The sequence below is a fragment of the Electrona antarctica genome (genome assembly GCF_951216825.1).
Source record: "Electrona antarctica genome assembly, contig: scaffold_259, whole genome shotgun sequence".
Taxonomy (NCBI): domain Eukaryota; kingdom Metazoa; phylum Chordata; class Actinopteri; order Myctophiformes; family Myctophidae; genus Electrona; species Electrona antarctica.
This window is the reverse complement of record NW_027637939.1, coordinates 122,749-137,341: the sequence shown is the minus strand read 5'-3', so window position 1 is coordinate 137,341 and position 14,593 is coordinate 122,749. Positions and strand designations below refer to the sequence as shown.

The 14,593-nt window shown below is 44.1% G+C and overlaps 1 protein-coding gene across 1 annotated transcript in view; it reads left to right on the top strand.

Annotated features, from left to right (window-relative positions):
- Nucleotides 1-11,669: 11,669 nt before the first annotated feature.
- tfeb (transcription factor EB) overlaps nt 11,670-14,593 on the top strand; it is a 114,406-nt gene continuing 111,482 nt past the window's right edge. The window contains exon 1 of the mRNA XM_079531441.1: nt 11,670-12,015. The gene's annotated coding sequence lies outside the window, so the exon portion shown is untranslated. The remainder of the gene's footprint in view (nt 12,016-14,593) is intronic.

Genomic DNA, 14,593 nt, shown 5'->3' with positions numbered 1-14,593 from the left:
AGTGTTTCATTTAGTTTAAAACACCGACATTCATCAGGTGACAATGGTCATTGTCTTTTTTTTCAGTTTCCTACATTTTTGTTTTTCATTAATTCAAAGCAATTCCAACATTTTTTTTAAAGTATTTGATAAATAAAATGAAAACATCTAATCATTTCCATAAATAAATGTAAAGAATTGCCTTCAGGGTGATTATGCCACCTCCGCTCTGCGTCGGTGGCTAATCACCCTGACGGTGATTTATTCATCAACAATGACCACCTAGCCATACATTATCCCTTGCTTGACAAAATGTAATTTTATCAATTCAAAAAAGATTACATGGTGCAGCTTTAATTGAACTGATCTGTACATAATAATTTTCTTTTGAATACATTTTCACGGATAACACTTAGAAACAAGTTTGACTGACTGCTAACAGCAGAGGAAAGCTAAATGTTTTGTTGTGACTGAAAGATATGGGTTTGTTGTTTGTGTTGACTGAAATAAAAAGACTGACCATGACATCTGCTGCCTTTGTTGAACTACTGTTATGGAATATTATGTTCACACTCCATCAGAGGTTGGTTTTCTATAAAGTTATTTTATTCCAATTAAGGAATAAAGGTTCTTTACTAAAAATATCAATACCACAATGTAAGAATACTGTAAATAATGTTTGATATATTCAAAAATGTACTTGAAGTGCAAAAGTATTGTCATCAAAGTGGTACTCAAAAGCAGTGCGTGGACTCACGTTTTACTTACGGAAAAGTATCAATACTTAATGTAGAACTACTCTTTTTTTTGTATATTGTTGAAGTGGTTAATTTGTGTTTTGCAATTATGTGTTTTGGGAAGAGTCATATTCACAAATCTGTACTTCTCTCCATCCGGAGTCGAGGACATACATTTGGGCAAAGACAGGCTGACCACTGGACATTTGCAAAGGTCTGAGTGAGGCCTTAGGGTGCACTCACACGGTTCATGCAATTCTCTGTGCTCGTTGGGTGTTGTGTCATGGCCGCCCAGCGGCCCAATGCATTTCCAATGGAGGTCACATGGTTTGACCCAACATTGTGTTGTGTGAGGGGGAGGGGCGGACGACTGCGCCCCTCCCCCTCACACAACACAATGTTGGGTCAAACCATGTGACCTCCATTGGAAATGCATTGGGCCGCTGGGCGGCCATGACACAACACCCAACGAGCACAGAGAATTGCATGAAAGGTGTGAGCTCAGCCTTAGACTGAGCTCACACCTTTCATGCAATTCTCTGTGCTCGTTGGGTGTTGTGTCATGGCCGCCCAGCGGCCCAATGCATTTCCAATGGAGGTCACATGGTTTGACCCAACATTGTGTTGTGTGAGGGGGAGGGGTGCACGACTGCGCCCCTCCCCCTCACACAACACAATGTTGGGTCAAACCATGTGACCTCCATTGGCAATGCATTGGGCGGCCATGACACAACACAACATGCATCCAACGAGCATCCAACGAGCACAGAATTGCATGAAAGGTGTGAGCTCAGCCTTAGCCTGGCTAATAAGCCAGACTCAAATCACACTGTCGTGTCGGCAGGCAATTTTTTTTTTGCCAACGGCTGATTCGGTCTGGCTTATTAGCCAGGCTAACGCTGTCTCACCCAAACATGGTGAAATAGCACGGATTGGCAATTCCGTACATACACGCCTAGAAAACGCCCAAATCTGTATAGGCCTATTCGGAAATCCTCCCCATAGACTGTGACGCAGTCTCTACCAAACTTGAGCCACGAGAGACAACACTGAGAAAGCGTCGAGATCCCATGTCCGTAGGGCCGACTCAGCCCGTCCGAGTTGTAACCCAATAGCACAGAATCGTAAATAATGTCAAACCCGAACTCTCCCAAACACAGTGAAAAAGCACGGATTCTGACACTAATTGAAAGCCACGCCTCCGTCAGGGTCAAAAAGTAGTAGTATAATATGGATTTGTTTTGGTTTTCTAGGCGATGTAAGGAATTGCCAATCCGTGCTATTTAATTAGGCCTACACCATGTTTGGGAGAGGCACAGTATTATTAGGATACAACTCTGTCCTGGGTATCCTGGAACCAGGTCATTAATGACCTGTGGGGGCTTATATTAGAGAATGGAACCACCGGTCGGTACTAATATCCATTTAGTCCGTTTTTCCTTCTTCCCAATTATTTAATCGGACCAAAACATTGTGTTTATTGTCATGACTGTCATGAAACAAGAGTTGGCTTTGTCTGAGTTTGTTAGTAATAATGAAAATCTACAAAGTAACTAATAACTAGCTGTAAATGTAGTGGAGTAAAATAATACAATATTTGAATCTGAGATGTAGTGGAGTAGAACTTAGAAGTAAAAGTATTGGGTATTCGAAATAAAGTACAAATATCTCAAAAAAGTACAGTTTTTGTTTTCCTCTGTCTACAAGGCCAAGTCACATTGCTTTCACAATGCCTCCCCCTTGTGGACAAATAATGTATATGTTCCTAGTAATAAAACAGTTACAGAGTGACACACTTCTTCTCAGTCAAATCATTTCAACTGTAGATTGGCTATTTTGAAAACATTTTTATACATTCGAAGACTTGAAATGAGACATTCTGCGTAATGAGTACTTTTACTTTTGGTTTAAGTACATTTTGATGCCAATACTTTTGTGCTTTTACTCAAGTACATTTTGAATTCCGGACATTTACTTAACGTAACAAAGTATTTCTATATTGCAGTATTGATACCTTTTCGACCACTTAATTGTGTTAACAGTACACAAAGCGTTAGGTAACATTATTTAAAAGAGAAATAAGCACAGGTGAGAAAGGAAACCGATATGGGCTTGTGCCAAAATAGAAATGATTTTAAGCAGAGCTATATGTCACACTTTTGGGACTATTAGCAGCCATTTTCCCCAAACTATTTGACTTTAGTAGGTCTACACAAAAAACGGTTTGCTTAATTATTGTTTTCTCTCTCACTCAACAGTAAACAAACAATTATTCTATTTAGTGTAGGCCAGGATATCTGCACATTTATGAAGTGAGCATTTATGCTAGGCTACATTTTTAATACCTCTAAAATAAAACAACCTGAGATTTAAAATGTGTTTAAAGGTAGCAGCTTCATTTATATAGTAAGTCTAGAGATCTTCTCTGTACAGCTAGTGTATAAAATGTTTTTATTAATTAATTGAATAATTTATTAAAGTTTGCATGAACAGTAGGCCTGCAATACAGGGTCCTGCTAAAAGGATCAATCCAAGAAAGCCTTTTCATCTTGTTTCCATTGGTGTCCTCATGTACTCAATTCATCTGAACATTAAATGTTCATTAAATGATAGACATTTGATAGACAAATATTCAATACTATGCGTCCGGTAACAGGCCTATCTCACAGCCCGCTTTCCACGCCCACTTCCGGTAAATAGTGGTGTCTTTAACATTAGCATTTACACGTTTTTTTCTCTGGAGAATCTAAGTACATTTTCTAATGTAAAAATGTGACAGACCAATATTATTATGAAGCAAACAAGATGGTAAATCAGCTCGAACAGATAGAACAAACCTTACCTTGAGAAAACAAAAGTTGTAGACTTCTTAAATTACCTCTGTTAACATGTAGCGTCTATGGAGTGACGTCACGCTATCACCACTAACCCCGAAAGGGGGCGTATTAAGGGGGCGGGGAAATTCTGTGAGATAGGCTTACTCGCCTTCTCAGTGCTCATCACTGTCATTGGGAACTTCCGACAGAATCAGCCACTTACAGTATTAAAACACTTTAACACTTCATAGATTTGTACATTTTCAGAGATGCTAATTCTGAAATGGTGTCTCTGCAGTGTACATGGGGGAGGGGACTTAAACTCTCGTAGAGAAATACATATACGAGAGTTGAAATCATATAGGCCCAAACCACACCTATAGGCAACTAGTCGCAACTCCTTGCAAGAAAGACGTTTTAAGGACATGTCACACCAATGCTATAGTCTCTCGAGACAGACATGCGACTAATGTCGAGTACCCAGATTGCACCAATGCAACTCCTTGCAACTGCCATTGGGGATAATGGTTTCATGCAACTACATGCAACTATACTTGCAACCGTTTGGTTGCAAAGCAAAGCAATGTTACTATATTTACCCAGGGAATCTGGGCTAAGCTCAAGAACTTGTTTCCAGCCAGGCCCTGCTCATAGAACATTTCATGGTAGTGGTTCAATGCCTTGCTCAAGGGCACTTCAGCGTGTCGGACCGCTGATTCGAAACTGGCGACCTTCTGGTATCAAGACCGCTCCGCAATCCGTTCGGCCACCGCTGCCGTCATGCAAGGAGTTGCATGGCGGATCCTTGGTATGGTCTGGGCCTTAGGCTACTAAGGACCCTCATGTCCTTGGTATGGTCTGGGCCTTAGGCTACTAAGGACCCTCATGTCCTTGGTATGGTCTGGGCCTTAGGCTACTAAGGACCCTCATGTCCTTGGTATGGTCTGGGCCTTAGGCTACTAAGGACCCTCATGTCCTTGGTATGGTCTGGGCCTCAGGCTACTAAGGACCCTCATGTCCTTGGTATGGTCTGGGCCTTAGGCTACTAAGGACCCTCATGTCCTTGGTATGGTCTGGGCCTCAGGCTACTAAGGACCCTCATGTCCTTGGTATGGTCTGGGCCTTAGGCTACTAAGGACCCTCATGTCCTTGGTATGGTCTGGGCCTCAGGCTACTAAGGACCCTCATGTCCTTGGTATGGTCTGGGCCTTAGGCTACTAAGGACCCTCATGTCCTTGGTATGGTCTGGGCCTTAGGCTACTAAGGACCCTCATGTCCTTGGTATGGTCTGGGCCTTAGGCTACTAAGGACCCTCATGTCCTTGGTATGGTCTGGGCCTTAGTGTTGTGCCACAAGCTCCTCACGTTCCTAGTCCCTCCCCTGCACAACATCATAGGGGAAGGGCCGGGCGTCTTCCTCAGCCAGCAGCCAGCACAGGTGGGGCTGATTCCAATCAGCCCAGCTGCTCCACAATCACCATCAGAAGCTGCCAATATAAGCTGCTGAGAGCCGGCGCCCGACGCTTGGACGTTGACTACTGTGGTTAGTGTTACCGGCAGTTTAGTTTCAGTTCCTAGCGTACTATTAGCGTGCATATTGTAGATCTTCTATTTTTGCTTTTGAGTTTTCCTGTGGTAGATCTGCTGTTTTTGTGCTAACTTTGTTCCTCTGTTTTGTTCCAGGCTCCCTCCACAAACCCAGTGTCTCCCAGCTCCACCGCTCCTTCCAGGATTCCCCTCATGCTCCTAACAAACCAAGTTTGAAAATAAACTTCCTTCTGTTGTACTCCTGTCTCAGTGTCTTTGCCTTTGGGGTCCCCGGCACATTTGGCTACTTAACACTTCGAGCGTAACAGAACGTCCAAGCCAAAATGAGCCAAGCCGGGCCTCCAGGGGCAGAGAAGCAGACATCCCCGGAGTTACGTGAGCTAGTGTTGGGCCAGGCTACTAAACCTTACGTACTGCAGGAGGAATTAAAGAAGGCGTTTCCCACTGTCCAGTCCCAAATTTCTGTTCTAGAGCAGACTTCACAAACCACTGTCGGTTCTGTGGCTGCACTTTCTGCCCAGGTTAACTCCATGTCTGGGGCCTTGGCAGGCATACAACAGTCCCTTGATGCGCTTAGGGCCCAATTCCCTGTCAGCGGAAATCCTAATCCCATTCCCGGTTCTGGCCCCAGTTCTCCCAACCTGCCTGCTAACCCTGTTCTTCCTGCCCCACATCAACCTCAGCCTGAGCCTGGCTTAGTCACTCCTAGGCCGTTCAATGGAAATGAAGACCAGAGGTCTGAGCCTGGCGTCTAGCTCTGAACACAGCTGGAGGAAGCGGGTGTTCCTCACTGCCAGTCTGTCATTGATGGTGATGACTCCCCGGACGTTGCGCTGCTGGTGGTGGAACTTTATGGCGGGGAAGCGGGGGGAAGTTCCAGCCACGCAGACCACCTGGACTCTGTGCACGCCGGGGACACGCCTCCTCAAGATGGCCGCCACCAGGTCAAGAAGCACGGCCGCCGAGGCCGCCGACACGTCTACGTCTGACAGCAGGATGGAGTCGTCAGACGTGCCCCCCGCAGCCTTGGTTGGTCTTTGGCCCTGGGTGGGGTCAGACAGCCGTACAGGGGGTCTCTGGCCCTGGTAGTTCTGGGTGTGGTCCAGGTTCAGAGTCATGTCCAGCTCACAGGAATGGACCCCGAAGGTGTTGACAGAAGACCCCAACGCCACCAACCGGCTGCCTGGCAGGTAGACACTGAAGAAGTCCTGCAGATGCTCCCTCACCATCTCTCTCACGTTCTTCTCAGCGTCGGTGAGCTGAGCTTGCTCCACGAGCAGCTGCATCTGGACGTTGACCAAGTCCATGAGGTCCATGCAGGGGGGAGGAAACCTCCAGCTAAAAAAAGGTTTGGCACAGAGAGAAACACTAAAACCAGGAAATTAAATCCCCGGTTTGTTGGCCCGTACACCGTGAGCCGTATAATCAGCCCTGTTGCAGTCCGTCTGGATCTCCCTCCCGCTCTCAAGGTTCATCCTGTGTTCCATGTGTCCCAGCTTAAGCCTGTGGCCTCCAGCGCCCTGTCTCCCCCGGCTTCAGCTCCTCCGCCCCCTCGAGTCCTGGCTGATGGTGACCCTGTTTGGACAGTTCGGAAGCTACTTGCCGTCCGTCGTCGGGGGAGAGGTTTCCAGTACCTCGTGGACTGGGAGGGCTTCGGCCCTGAAGACCGTAGCTGGGTGCCCCGGTCCTACCTTGCGGACCCCTCCCTATTGGACGACTTCTATCGGGACAATCCTGGTGCTCCGGGACGGTCGTCCGGTGCCTCCCCTCAGGGGGGGGGGTACTGTTGTGCCACAAGCTCCTCACGTTCCTAGTCCCTCCCCTGCACGACATCATAGGGGAAGGGCCGGGCGTCTTCCTCAGCCAGCAGCCAGCACAGGTGGGGCTGATTCCAATCAGCCCAGCTGCTCCACAATCACCATCAGAAGCTGCCAATATAAGCTGCTGAGAGCCGGCGCCCGACGCTTGGACGTTGACTACTGTGGTTAGTGTTACCGGCAGTTTAGTTTCAGTTCCTAGCGTACTATTAGCGTGCATATTGTAGATCTTCTATTTTTGCTTTTGAGTTTTCCTGTGGTAGATCTGCTGTTTTTGTGCTAACTTTGTTCCTCTGTTTTGTTCCAGGCTCCCTCCACAAACCCAGTGTCTCCCAGCTCCACCGCTCCTTCCAGGATTCCCCTCATGCTCCTAACAAACCAAGTTTAAAAATAAACTTCCTTCTGTTGTACTCCTGTCTCAGTGTCTTTGCCTTTGGGGTCCCCGGCACATTTGGCTACTTAACACTTCGAGCGTAACACTTAGGCTACTAAGGACCCTCATGTCCTTGGTATGGTCTGGGCCTTAGGCTACTAAGGACCCTCATGTCCTTGGTATGGTCTGGGCCTTAGGCTACTAAGGACCCTCATGTCCTTGGTATGGTCTGGGCCTTAGGCTACTAAGGACCATCATGTCCATGCATACATACAGGAGTGCAACAGACAGGGCCGGATCTACCATATGGGCACTGTGGGCACGTGCCCAGGGGCCCTTGGGCACCAGGGGCCCCTCAAAATTTTAGCTCCACAGAAAATGTCCCTGCTAATCCGAATTAAATAAATTGTGTCTAAAAAGATTAGTGTTTTATTGTTGGTGAGAAGGGCAGCTGAAAAGTGCAATTGTGTGTAAAGCAGCAACAATGCGCTAGATTGGCTGTCACTCTGGGGGAGGGAAAGGCGACCGGAAATAGGCCAATATAATGGCATAAAACTGCCCAAAAACTGCGAAACAGCAAAAATGTTGCGCGCGCGCGCGAAGGGGGACCCTTTGAGCTTCAGTGCCCAGGGGACCTCAGGTGTTAATCCGGCCCTGGCAACAGAGTCCAGTGCTCCAGCCTATATACGTGTCCAGATCCATGGGCCTGCACAGCACAGCACAGCACAGCACTTATACAGGCCAAATATAGCCTCCATGGAGTATAGCTCATCTTCAGGCTCCGGTTACACTTCCCCATTAGTGACATAGACAATGAGACAGTTTCCATTGGATCTGGTCCATATGGCATAGTTGTGTCGCCTCCTCATCCATCCAGCTGGTCTGTTTGGAGGGATATGTATTTCTCCTGGTCTGACCTCCTCTACCTTGGACTGACGTCGTCTCATCGGGCTGTCCTGGCGCTAGGGGGTGGGCGATATGGTGATACAGTAAATATTGTATCGTGATAAAAAATGTCTCCACGATATGCCATTTCAGAGTTATCGTATATATCGTGATAATGTGAATGCGCATTCTATGATTTGCAATTCTATATACTTTTGTAGAACGACGGTTTCGTTAGCTGAAATTAATACATATTTTGGTCTAAATGTTCTGTTACTCCTTTTTCTTAGTTGTTGTTACCTTGTAGGTGACTGTACTGTACTGTAAGGTGAGAACCACTGTGATTTGTCGGAGTGCATTTTTTATTATTATTCATAATCTAAACCTGCAAAGTAACTAGTAAATAAAGTATACTATTTGCCTCAAACTGCAGTGGAGTAGAAGTATTTATTATTATTATTATTATTAATAATAATATTATTAATATTATTAATATTATTAATAGTATTAGTAAATTAGTAAAATACTCAATTAAAGTAACAGTATCGTACTGGTCTGGACTCGACTCCTTATGCAGAATGTCTCATTTCAAATGTTCAAATGCATAAGAATCTTGAAAATAGCCGATCTACAAGCTCATTGTGACGTGAGCTTGTAGTCTGCTATTTTCAAATGGACGAAATGGGCTGAAGTGGTAATGATATTATTACAATAGAGGGTATGCGCGTGACATCATCATCAAACCCGGAAGTTATGCAGAAAGTAGTTTTTTGCCACTCAGTAGGCGTTTACTGAGTGGCAAAAAACTACTTTCTGGCCTTGACAGCCCATACATCCAAACTGAAAAGTTCTATCTGATTGCATTAAACAACATTAAACAATGTTAAACTCACTTTGCCTGTTGCTTTGCCACTCGATGTGCCATTCACTTGAAGCATGCGCATACCTGACTAAAGGTTTCAAATAAATGTAGTGAAGCAAAAGTACAATATTTGAATCCGAGATGTATAGTGGAGTAGAAGTAAGAGTATTGGAAATTGGAAATACTCAAGTAAAGTAAAAACAAAAAAAGAAAGAAAAAATCACACCCGTGTGAAGTGAGGGGCGCTCTTATCATCATACATCACATTTCGTGCTCAGCCAATCAGCTGAGCACATTCTGTGATCATACAGACACACATACACACAAAGCTGTGCATAGGAGCCTCTCAAAAATACCTCAAAATTGTACTTACAGTACATTACTTCAGTAAAATGTGTACTTAGTTATTCTTCCATCACTGCATGTAAGAGTAGAGAGACTCAGGTCTGGCCTGCATGGCATTGCATATATTCTGCACTTGGACTGGTGGTGTTACTGTAGCTTAATGTACAAAGTAACTATGGATAGATATAAACATACAAGCTGTCACCAGTCATCTCATATGAGAGGATAGATTTGTGATGAACTCAATCATCAGAATGGCAACATATTTAAAAGTGCACAGCGTACCGTAGATGATCCAGCTGTCAATGTGTACATAGTGGCTGCATGTAGGATGGAAGCTGTCACAGTATAGGCCTACCTCTGTCTAAGTGTCTATATAGATACCACTGTGAGTAGAATTGGGTGCCAAGGTTGGCACCCGATTGCTGCGTACACAACTCTGATGCTGGCCTTCAAAGCAACCAAAGGTATGGCACCCGCACCCCCATATCTTCAAAGTCTGATCGGACCCTACAACCCGCCCGCACGCTCAGATCAGCCAACACAGGGAGGCTGGCAGAACATTCACTAAAACAGCCGGGTCAACAGTCCACACTTCCCAAACTCTTCCCCCTTCTGGCTCCATGAGTCATGATGACTATATATGGAATGCACTTCCCTTTACAATCAAGACTGCAGACTCACTCCCAATCTTCCGCCGTATTCTGAAAACCCACCTCTTCAGACTCCATCTTAGCCCGTAGCACTTGCCGTAGCACTTGAACTAGCCTCAACGACCTTACAGGCGTATGCAAAGGCTAAACTTATGTAATGTATAGATAGCATTTTATGTACACATATACTGTAGCACTCTATAGTATACTCATAGCTCTACTGTACATATTTTCTACTGTTAGACAGATGCCAGGTTCTTAGCTTTCTTATGATTCTTGATGACTATGTTTTATGTATTTGATGTATTACCATGTATTGAAAATGTTCTTGCTTACTGTAAATCGCTCTGGATTAAGAGCGTCTGCTAAATGCCTAAATTGTAAGGTGATCTTTACTTAAGTAAAAGTAATTTTACTTGTAATGTATAGAATACAATTCAATTAAAAGGAGCTTTGTTGGAATGAGAAAACATATGTGTACATTGCCAAAGCTCGTCATTACAAGCATTACAAAACTATTTAAGAACAATAGTTATATGACTATCCGATTTATCGACACATTGTGAGCTTGTATATTGGCTATTTTAACTATTTTAAAATGTTTTTCAAAATAGTAAAAAATGGCAAAGAAGTTTAGGGATTAGGAGTAAGGCAAGATATGGCCCTTAAAGTATGTTAGCCTGCATTCAGGACCCCCCCACCACCCTGATAAGTATAGCCTACTTGGAATTGTACATTCAAGTGAAGTTGAGGTATTACATTTAGTTGGACTCGGTTCGACAGATAAATATTCTGACAATAGACGATCTACAAGATCACCGTTGTGAGCTTTTAGTCAGATATATATGCTATTGTCATGTTTGCCTCTTCTATTTGACAATTTTATCGATTACTTTTGATGCAGTAGGTACCGTAGGCTAATGGAAAAAACCCCAGACCCACAGGTTGCCTAGAGTCTAGAACCGTGGTTCTCAACCAGTGGTCCTTGAGAGGGGTCCAGGTGGTCCCCATACAGCTAAATGATGGAGAATTGGTAACCAAATGGACCCTTATTAGATCTTTAACTATGTAAAATGAAACCAAATTGAGCTAAATTAGAATTAAATTATTGTTAGACCTTGCCTGTTATCTCTCGATTCTCTCCTAATGGTACCAACATCAATACAGCGTGGTATTGTGGACAAAATCACAATATTCTTTAGTTTTGGGTCCGAGAGGCTGGCTAAATGTCATCAAATGGTGGTCCGTGGCTCAAACGCCGAATAACTAATGGACCTTGTCCTTGATATGAAAAAAAATAAATGAAAAAGGAATGATATCATGAAATCTCTAGAATACTGTCTGGAATTTTGAATGTACAGTACTTGAGTAAAAGAAAAGTATAAACAAGTATTGGTATAAAAATGTACTTTAAAGTACCAAAAGTTGAAAGTAGGCCTACTCATTTTGCAGAATGTCTCATTTCAAAATTTAAAATCAATACAAATCTTTTGATAATTGCCGATCTACAAGCTCACAAGGCCTGGAACAAAAAAAAAGTTAAAAGAAAAGATGGGAAAAAAAGAACTCCATTTCCCATGGTGCCCCTGTCACGTGCTGTCATTGGTGGCCCTGCCTGTCACTATACACACAGTCAGACGCAGGTGACCGGCAGACAGACGCTCTCGCTCTGCTCTGCTCTGCTCCGCTCCGTCCGCCGTGTGACAACAAGTCGACACGGTCAGCACTGCAACGGACGGACCCCTGCTGCCCTGCCGGACCCCCTAGCTGTCCCACTGGACAGACAGCGGAGCAGCTGGTGCGTCACACACACAACAACAACATAAAAGAAGGAGAAACCCTTTTAAATTTTTCGATCATCCGACGCAGTTTGTTCCTAAAAGAGAGAAGAGAGTGAATTCAGTTCCAACAACATCAGAGTGGTGGTGTGTGTGGGTTTTTGGGGGGAGTTTCCTGGAGCTTGCTTCTTAACTTCGTTCTCTGTGTGACCTTCAAGAGCTGGTGAGTGACATTATATCACACATTACTGACTGCAAGTGAACAGTGACTGCTGTGTGTGTGCGTGTGTGTGTGTGTGTGTGTGTGTGTGTGTGTGTGTATGCGCACAGCGCGCACTACAGCAAACACAACCAACCCAACTGAACTGAACTGTGTGTGTACTGTTGCAATTGCAATCCGACCATAGTCATTTTGTCTGACATTGTGTGAGGCAAATTATAATTTGGTTCTGTGCATGCATACACTATCAGAGTTAAATGATAGGCACTGTCGAGTTTTTACAGTGTATTGGTTTAATTATTGGGCACAAGTATTAAAGCTCCAAACGAAAGGGTTTGATCTCCAAAAGTTGTAGGCTATTGTTGTTTCCACCTTTAGGACGAATCAAGCTTTCTTTCTTGTGTATAAGCACTTACAGTATGCATGAAAAGCACATCATATAAGTATAGGCCTATATATATATATATTACCCTCTTAGTTAAATGCACACATGCATTACATTAACATATTTTTTGATTGATGAAATACATTACGTTATTATAGTAGATCTGCTATTTATTTGCAACATGTGTTTAAACATTTTTTCTGCATAATGAGTACTTTAACTTTTGGTACTTTAGGTACATTTTGATAGTATTTCTACATTGCAGTATTGATACTTTTACTTACCAGTAAGTAAAAAAATTGATTACTTTTTCCACCACTGGCTATAAGCGTGTAGCAGCAATAAGTTGGAGTCATTGTGTGACAGCTCAGCTCTGACTGGAGCAGTTCTATTATTATATGAGCCAGAAGAATCAAAGATCTTTTCTTTTTTGCGGTAATACATTATAACAATAATGCAATGCTCTCATTTTTACTCCCCCCCCCCCCCCCATGGATAAGGAAGGTGGTCTGAAGGTGAATCCCTTCTACAGTATGTCGAGTTGTTGTCATTGTTTATTAGTTGTAGAGAGAGAGAGAGACCCCAGAGACCATTGCTGCTATGTATAATATAATACAATAGTTGTAACTTGTTATAGTTTAGTAGAAGTTGACATGGTTGGTTCTAGAATCTAGAGAGAGAGAGAGGGGGAGGACTGGTCTGTTGAGGTTCTGGGTAGGCAGAGAGAGAGAGAGTTGACGGGTCGGTTCTCGGTAGGCAGAGAGAGAGAGAGAGAGAGAGAGAGAGAGAGTTGACTGGTCGGTTCTCGGTTGGCAGAGAGAGAGAGAGAGAGAGAGAGTTGACGGGTCGGTTCTCGGTAGGCAGAGAGAGAGAGGGGGAGGACTGGTCTGTTGAGGTTCTGGGTAGGCAGAGAGAGAGAGAGTTGACGGGTCGGTTCTCGGTTGGCAGAGAGAGAGAGAGAGAGAGAGTTGACGGGTCGGTTCTCGGTAGGCAGAGAGAGAGAGAGAGAGAGAGTTGACGGGTCGGTTCTCGGTAGGCAGAGAGAGAGAGAGAGAGAGAGAGTTGACTGGTCGGTTCTCGGTTGGCAGAGAGAGAGAGAGAGAGAGAGTTGACTGGTCGGTTCTCGGTAGGCAGAGAGAGAGAGAGAGAGAGTTGACTGGTCGGTTGAGGTTCTCGGTAGGCACAGAGACAGGGACCGGCCGTGTCTCTCTGTCTCTCTGTCTCTCTCTCTCTCTCTAGGCAGAGAGACAGGGACAGCTCGTCCCCTAGACACCATGCTGCAATGCTGCTATGTATAAACCCTGTGATGGTGATACTCTGAGAGTTATGTAATCACAAAAGTTTACTGGAAAGCTCTCTGCAATGCATGGAGGGAGCCTCAATGAACATAAATCACATCAGAATAGCATACTTTTACATTACTTATAACTAAGAGGCCATTTTTTGTTTAACATATAGCACATTTTACATTGAGGTGCCCACTCTACCTTAGTGCCCACTACTTTTGGATTTGTCATTATAGTTAACATTTAGTTTGTTTCCCCCCTCTAATTCAGTTTTTTTTTCATATAGGTCTAGTTCACTGAAGAAAGAAAAACAGTTATTAAAGTCGTCTTTGGCAGTAAGAGGGTTTTAAATGGAAACATGATCAGCATTACTTCATATTCAATAAGTTTTACGCAAGGGGCTCTATGCACACTCCACGCCATTTGGAAAGAACTTGGGCCCCTTCCCTACTTCCTTCACAGGTGTTACCGCTGATACTAATAAAGGCTCTGTTCCATTCTGGTCTAAACAGAGTCAGTTAAATTATTCTAATGAAGGCTCCATTCCATTCTGGTCAAACAGAGTCAGTTAAATGATTCTAATGAAGGCTCCGTTCCATTCTGGTCAAACAGAGTCAGTGTTAATGATACTATGAAGGCTCCGTTCCATTCTGGTCAAACAGAGTCAGTGTTAATGATACTAATGAAGGCTCTGTTCCATTCTGGTCAAACAAAGTCAGTGTTAATGATACTAATGAAGGCTCTGTTCCATTCTGGCCAAATAGAGTCAGTGTTAATGATACTAATGAAGGCTCCGTTCCATTCTGGTCGAACAGAGTCAGTGTTAATGATACTAATGAAGGCTCCGTTCCATTCTGGTCAAACAGAGTCAGGGTGCTGCTACTGTAACACTCTGCTACACCAGTGGGTC